The sequence below is a fragment of the Astatotilapia calliptera genome, chromosome 1, assembly GCF_964374335.1.
Source record: "Astatotilapia calliptera chromosome 1, fAstCal68.1, whole genome shotgun sequence".
NCBI classification, from domain to species: Eukaryota; Metazoa; Chordata; class Actinopteri; order Cichliformes; family Cichlidae; genus Astatotilapia; species Astatotilapia calliptera.
The window spans coordinates 33,808,771-33,816,078 of record NC_137422.1 but is presented as its reverse complement, the minus strand read 5'-3'; positions in this window follow the sequence as shown (position 1 = coordinate 33,816,078).

Genomic DNA, 7,308 nt, shown 5'->3' with positions numbered 1-7,308 from the left:
ATCTGCTAATCTAGTAGATGGATTAAAACCACCTGCCTGATCTTGTGTAGATCTCCCTTGAGGTCAACTAAACAGCTCTGACCCACTGAGGCATGGACAGGGGACCTCTGAGAGTGACATATCTCTCTGGCACCAGGATGTTGCCAGTGGATCCTTTGGGTCCTTTGAGTTGTGGGCCTGGGCCTCCAAGGATTAGGCTTGTTTTGGTGCATAACACGGATGCTTGATCGGATTGGGATCCAGGGAGTTTGCATCATCAGTGCCCCGGGCTCTTTATTGTTTTCCTCAAGCACTGCTGGGCATGTAGATGCCACTTGGGAGTTCTTGGAGTTAGTCTACAACATTTTTTAAGTGGTTAGTTTATGTCAAGGTAACATCCACAAGAATACCAGAATTCAAGATTTCCCAGCAGAAACTGCACTGTAAAGAAGTGATCGCTGCTATTCACTGCGCCTGGCAGTGATATTAATCTTTTGGCTGACTGGTATAGATGTTATGTGATGTTATTATTTCATTCCACAATCAATATTATAACTATTATATCCAGAGTAATTACTCTGCTCAGCAAAGATAGAAGCTCTAGCATGTTTTTAGTTGTAGCTGGAGGTAATCCACAGGATTTGTTCAGTAGAGCAAGATGATACTCAGTCTGACCTTCCTTCATGAAGAGTGAAAACACAAGATATGGACCCATCAACAAGCAGGTAGGTGAGGTTGTAAATATAAATCTTGGTGTCTGACTGGATCTTGCCTGATATCTGATTCAAAAGGATAATATATGTTCTCATAGAATTTCATGGCTGGCAGGTTTAGGTGTAATTCTGGGTTGAATGAGTTTGGACGTCTGTGAGAACAGTGACACCTCCATTAATAAGCAAGGTAGACACAACAATGTAGTAAATAGTAACCCAACCACCCTTCATGGTAATAGCCTAGAAATCAGGAAAATACATTTTTGAGTAAAAAGTGTATAACTGAATTACCAAAAACAGGTTACTTTATTTTCCTGACACCCCCCCCCCCCCCCCCCCCAAAAAAAAAAAAAAAAAAACAATGTGCAAAGACACCAATAGAAAACCGATTAGGTTATTTATCACCAAGGATTCAGTCAATAAAATTAATTCCCCTTTGATTTGCTGACAGTCTAAAGCAATTTTCACATTTTCTTTATTAGGCTCTGGGACAGCAACCTTTAATATTTAAATGAATCTCATTTCAGAGCTCTGCGGTTCTCAAATTAGAAATACACAGCAGCGAGAGCACACTCAGTGTTAAAATAGTAAACTTAAATTAAAATGTTTATTTCACCGCTGAGCTAACGATTTTCTGCAGCATTAATTTCTTCTGTTATTTGCAAAAAGGCTGCATTTTACTGCTGTATTTTCAAGTTCTTTATAGATTTCGAATTAGGATTACCCCAAGGGGGAAAATGCATCTTAAAATTGAAGCCAATGTGGGAGTGTTAAAAACTGCAGTTTCTCTGAGTGGGACTAGAAGCTAGATGCAACTTTACAGCATTAGAAAGATTTAAATCCTGGTTTAGAAATAGTTGGTGCTCTATGGATAGTTTTTGTCTTCAATTTTATAACTCATCCACCTTGATAATTGAGTTAGGGGCAGGGCCACATTGATTGACAGGTGTCCTGACACTTCACAATGCAGAGTCCAAAACCAGTGATAGTTATTACAGTAGCTACATCTCCTATACTCTCTATGAACCCCTGAAGTGTTCCAAAGATAGATGTGAGGTGTCAAAAATGATAGAGAATGACAATGTGAAATTTCATGCTTCCTTTTTGTGAAATGCTAAAATTCCATAAACTCTTCAACCTTACTTTTAAATGTTTTTAAAAAAATGTTTTGAGGGGTCACACTCATTGCATATACATTTTTTATTGGATTTTTGAAAATTCACCATCTGATGCAGCAGTTTGTGTCTCTTCTCCAATTCTTAGTTTCAGAAAATAAAGTTAATATTTCACATGCTTCCAGTTTGACCTGCTCTGAAAATTTAACTTTTATAGACAATAAATAAAATACACATTGTGTCTATAGTTTAGAAAGGTCTGAATGTTTAGTGATGATAGATTTATCTGGCATCATTTAATTCACAGATAACTGGCATCTACAGTTAAGCCTATAAGTTTCTGGACAATGTGACAATGTTTTGTTTTTTAAAATATATATACTTTTGTCACTTGATTTCAGACTTTAATAAACAGTAATTCTTTGTAATTTGTTAGAACCCATTAGGGAAGGCTGAAACACTACACTTTAATCGGAGCCTGGTTGTTTGATTTAAAATCTGCTGTAGAGGCAAAATTACAATAAATTAATAAAGAGACAAATCTAACTCAAGTTGGCACTAGAGGAAAAACACTTTGGGGCATTTCTGTTGGCTTTATTTTTCAACTCAAGAGTTTGTCTCTTGGAATGGTGCAAAGCCAGAAAGGTAAAAACAACCTTTTCATTAATGTTGTCAGAAAGACCTGCACCAGCTTTGATCCATGAACATCAGAGAATGCAAAATACAATTGCGTGTTTAAATTACCAGACACAGGCAGACTTGTCCAAAAAAATAAATAAATTGTTAAACCGATGAATGTGGCTGTATCCTGATTTGACATAACATCAATATTCCAGCTATTTCAGAATCCAGAGCATGTCTCGAAAGCAAAAGGCTTGAATAGCAATATTATAATAAAGCTAAAGGAGAGCTGAGGGAGCTCTCAGAATCCATGCATCATATGTGACTATCAATTTGCCTGCTCTCTTTTGCTCACCTATCCTTTATGTATGCAAGATACCCACTTTTCCTGAAGAATAGACTCCTGGTGTTATAGAAATGTAAAAAAAAGAAAAGGTGGAGCAGAGGGGTATCGAAAGAAAAACACAAAAGACAAAGGTGCAACTTATTGTTGGAACAAGGGCCAGTCAGGGAACAGATCAGCCATAAACACTAACAAACATTGTACATTGTGTATGAACTGTTCACTAAGTTGTACTGAAACCTTTGATAGTTAATAATCTAACACACATAATAGTTTCAATAATTGTGTAATTTATCTATTTGTACAGTTATGGCCACAAATGTTCTATCCATATTCACGCATAGTTTGAGTGTTTATTATTTACCAAAAACAATAAATAAAAAAAACTATAAAAACATGTAAAAAGTGAATATGGCAGAAAATAGAAAATCTAGCCCCCATCCTGAATTTGATAAGGGGCTAAGATAATCGATGGATGAAAGGATGAATGAATGGATATAAAACCTAGATAATTTCTTCTGTGCTTTTCAGGTACTTGTTTTTAAGAAGAAGAAGAAGAAAGTGTGTACATTATTGTACTTTATTGAGCCCCGTGGGGAAATTGCTTGTTTGGATCAGGAATAAAACCCCCAGGAACTATTCATTACGCGTGACCTTTATACCAAAAGGTTAAATCGAAATTAGAAGCAACATCTGAAAACACTCCATCCATAACAATGCTGTGCGCTGACAGCTAAAAACCTTATGTTCCATGGATACAACAGAGGTACTAAAAAATGATTAAACAAATTTAGCAAATCGGAGAAAATTGATAACTATCAGTCTTCCTGCTTCTTTTAAAAATTTTCATTCAACACTTAATCTTTTATCATCACATGGTCAAGCACACCAACACTTTTGTGGCTGTTGACACCATAGCAAAGCCATGTAGAGACATAGTTTGTTTTCCCATTCTCCACTGCTTCATTCACGTTTCATAATCATTTAGTGCAGGTTTCACATGCTTCATGACTTACAGTGGAAAAAGTAGAAAAATGAAGTGTTTTGCAGTCATCGACTACTGGGCCAAAACACACCGCAGTTTAAAGTGAATTTGTATTTATTATTAATAATAATAATAATAATGATGGATTGGATTTATATAGCGCTTTTCAAGGCACCCAAAGCGCTTTACAATGCCACTATTCATTCACTCTCACATTCATACACTGGTGGAGGCAAGCTACGGTTTTTTTATCTACCTCGGGAATTTACATCGGTCATTATAAGTGCCGTTTATATTCCACCACAAGCGGACACGGTCACCGCCTTATGCGAGCTGCATGAGGCACTCACACAGCACCAGACACAACACCGGGACGCTGCGCTTATTGTGACGGGGGACTTTAATAGCGCCAACCTCAAACGCGCAGCGCCGAACTTTTATCAACACATCTCCTGCCCCACCAGAGGTGAAAGGACACTGGACCACTGCTACACTACAGTCAAGGACGGCTACAAGGCACAATCCCGCCCTCCTTTTGGCAAATCTGATCACGCCGCCATCTTCCTTATCCCAAAATACAAACAAAGGCTGAAACAGGAAGTTCCGGTTCAGAGGAAGGTGGCGCGCTTGACGGATCAATCGGTGGCCGCGTTACAGGACGCACTCGATGACGCAGACTGGGGCATGTTCAGAAACAGCTCCGATGATGATGTCAACGTGTTTACGGAAGCGGTTGTGGGATTCATCGGGAAACTAGCGGATGATACCGTGGAGACAAAGACTATCACAACGTTTCCCAACCAGAAGCCGTGGGTGGATAAAACCATCCGCGACGCTCTGAGATCCCGCACCGCTGCCTACAACACGGGACTCATGACGGGGGACATGGACCCGTACAAAGCGGAGGGCGGTGAAAGAGGCGAAGCAGCGCTACGGGAGGAAACTAGAGTCACAACTCCAACAGAGTGACTCTAGGAGCCTGTGGCGGGGACTAAGGACAATAACGGACTATAAAGCACCAACAACCGGTATGACGAACGCGGCCGTGACTCTGGCAGACGAGCTGAACACTTTCTATGCTCGCTTCGAGGCTGCAGCTAAGGACTCCAACAATGCTAGTGTTGGCGGCGCTAACGGCTGCAGACAGGAAGATACTGCCAGCACCGGAAACGTGCTCGTCATCTCCGAGCATGAAGTAAGGAGAGCCTTCAAGAGAGTGAACACCAGGAAAGCAGCAGGACCAGACGGCATCCCAGGTCGTATCCTAAGAGACTGCGCATACCAGCTAGCTCCTGTGTTCACTGAGATATTCAACATCTCTTTATCTCAGTCGGTGATCCCCACATGCTTCAAAGAGTCCATCATTGCTCCTGTCCCGAAGAAACCCCACCCTGCTTCTCTCAATGACTATCGCCCTGTAGCCCTCACCTCAGTAGTGATGAAGTGCTTTGAACGCCTGGTCAGAGACTTCATCATTTCTTCACTACCAGACACACTGGACCCACTACAGTTTGCTTACTGTCCAAATCGTTCCACAGACGATGCCATCTCTCATCTCCTCCACACATCACTCACTCGGACACTAGAAGGGGGAATTATGTTAAAATGCTCTTCATAGACTACAGCTCTGCATTTAATACCATAATTCCCTCCACACTCACCACCAAGCTGGAGCATCTGGGACTCAGCTCATCTATGTGTCTGTGGATCTCCAACTTCCTAACTGGCAGACCACAGGCAGTAAGGATGGGCGGACATGTCTCAGCCTCCACCACTCTCAGCACTGGAGCCCCCCAGGGGTGTGTTCTGAGCCCCCTGCTGTACTCTTTGTACACATATGACTGTGTGGCCACTACCAGCTCCACCACCATCATCAAGTTTGCTGACGACACCGTCGTGGTGGGCCTGATCTCTGATAACAACGAGACGGCCTACCTGAAGGAGATTAGGAATCTGGAGAACTGGTGCCAGAGGAACAACCTCCTTCTAAACGTCAGTAAGACAAAGGAGCTGATAGTGGACTTCAGCACTAAGCAGGAAAGGAACTACCAGACCCCTGTCATCAACGAGTGCCCAGTGGAGAGAGTGGACAGCTTCAAATACCTCGGAGTTCACATCACGCAGGACCTGTCATGGTCCTGTCACATCAACACCGTGGTGAAAAAGGCCCGTCAGCGTCTCTACCACCTCAGACGCTTGAGAGTCTTCCAACTGCCCTCCAAGGTGCTCAGGAACTTTTACTCGTGCACCATAGAGAGCATCCTGACGGGAAACATCTTAACCTGGTTCGGGAACAGCACCATGCAGGACAGACGAGCTCTACAGAGGGTTGTGCGGTCAGCTGAGCGCACCATCCGCTCCGAGCTCCCTGACCTGCACTCAATCTACAGCAGGCGGTGCTGGACCAAGGCCAGGAAGATCGTGAAGGACCTCAGCCATCCCAACAACAGACTGTTCTCTCTGTTGAGGTCAGGAAAGCGATTCCGCTCCCTGAAGACCAACACAGAGAGACTGAGGAGGAGCTTCTTCCCGCAGGCGATACGGTCTCTCAATCACACCACCACACAGTACTGACCCACACATATGGTTCTTACACACACTGGACATTCTGGACATTGTTTCACTTCATTACTTAAATCACGCTGCTGTTATTGTGTATATGCTGCTGTTATTGTGTATATATTTATTTATATTTCTTCATACATTCTTATATAGTTCTATATTGTGTATTTTGTTGTACAGTTATTTTATTTTCAACTTTAATTTATATATTTTATCTTATTCTCCCAGTTAAATTTACCCTTCATTCTAATTTGTGTTGTACAGTTATTTCATTTTTAACCTTAATTTATATTTTATTCCTTCCTAGTTAAATTTACCCTTTTTAATTTTTCATATTTATTTCCTATCTTATTCATAGCCTTTTCCTTTTTTGTTCTCTTTAGGTCACGAGCAGTTGTCCAAGCATTTCACTACATATCGTACTATGTATGACTGTGTATGTGACAAATAAAATTTGAATTTGGTTGTAGCCACAGCTGCCCTGGGGCAGACTGACAGAAGCGAGGCTGCCATATCGCGCCATCGGCCCCTCTGGCCAACACCAGTAGGCGGGAGGGTAAAGTGTCTTGCCCAAGGACACAACGACCAGGACAGAGAGCCCGGGGATCGAACCGGCGACCATCCGGTTACAGATACGCTTCCCAACCCCCTGAGTCACGGTCGCCTATTAGTTAATATTGATGCTTAATTTGAGCATAGCATTTTTGATTCTAACTTGACAATGGTTACATTATTTACTTATATAATTAATAGGTGAATGAAGTAAAAAAAAAAAATATGTTGATTGACTTCTAGCTCAACTATGCAAGGTCTGAGCACTAGTTTAATATTAATTCTTCTCACTAACATGAGTTACAAATAATAGAATAACTGAAGGCCCTAATGTTATTTATAGTGATGTCATGGCTCATGGCATTTCACTTCACATCACCAAGTCCACTTACTCCACAAAAAAGTCACACAAGATTGACAATGAAAACACAATATGAA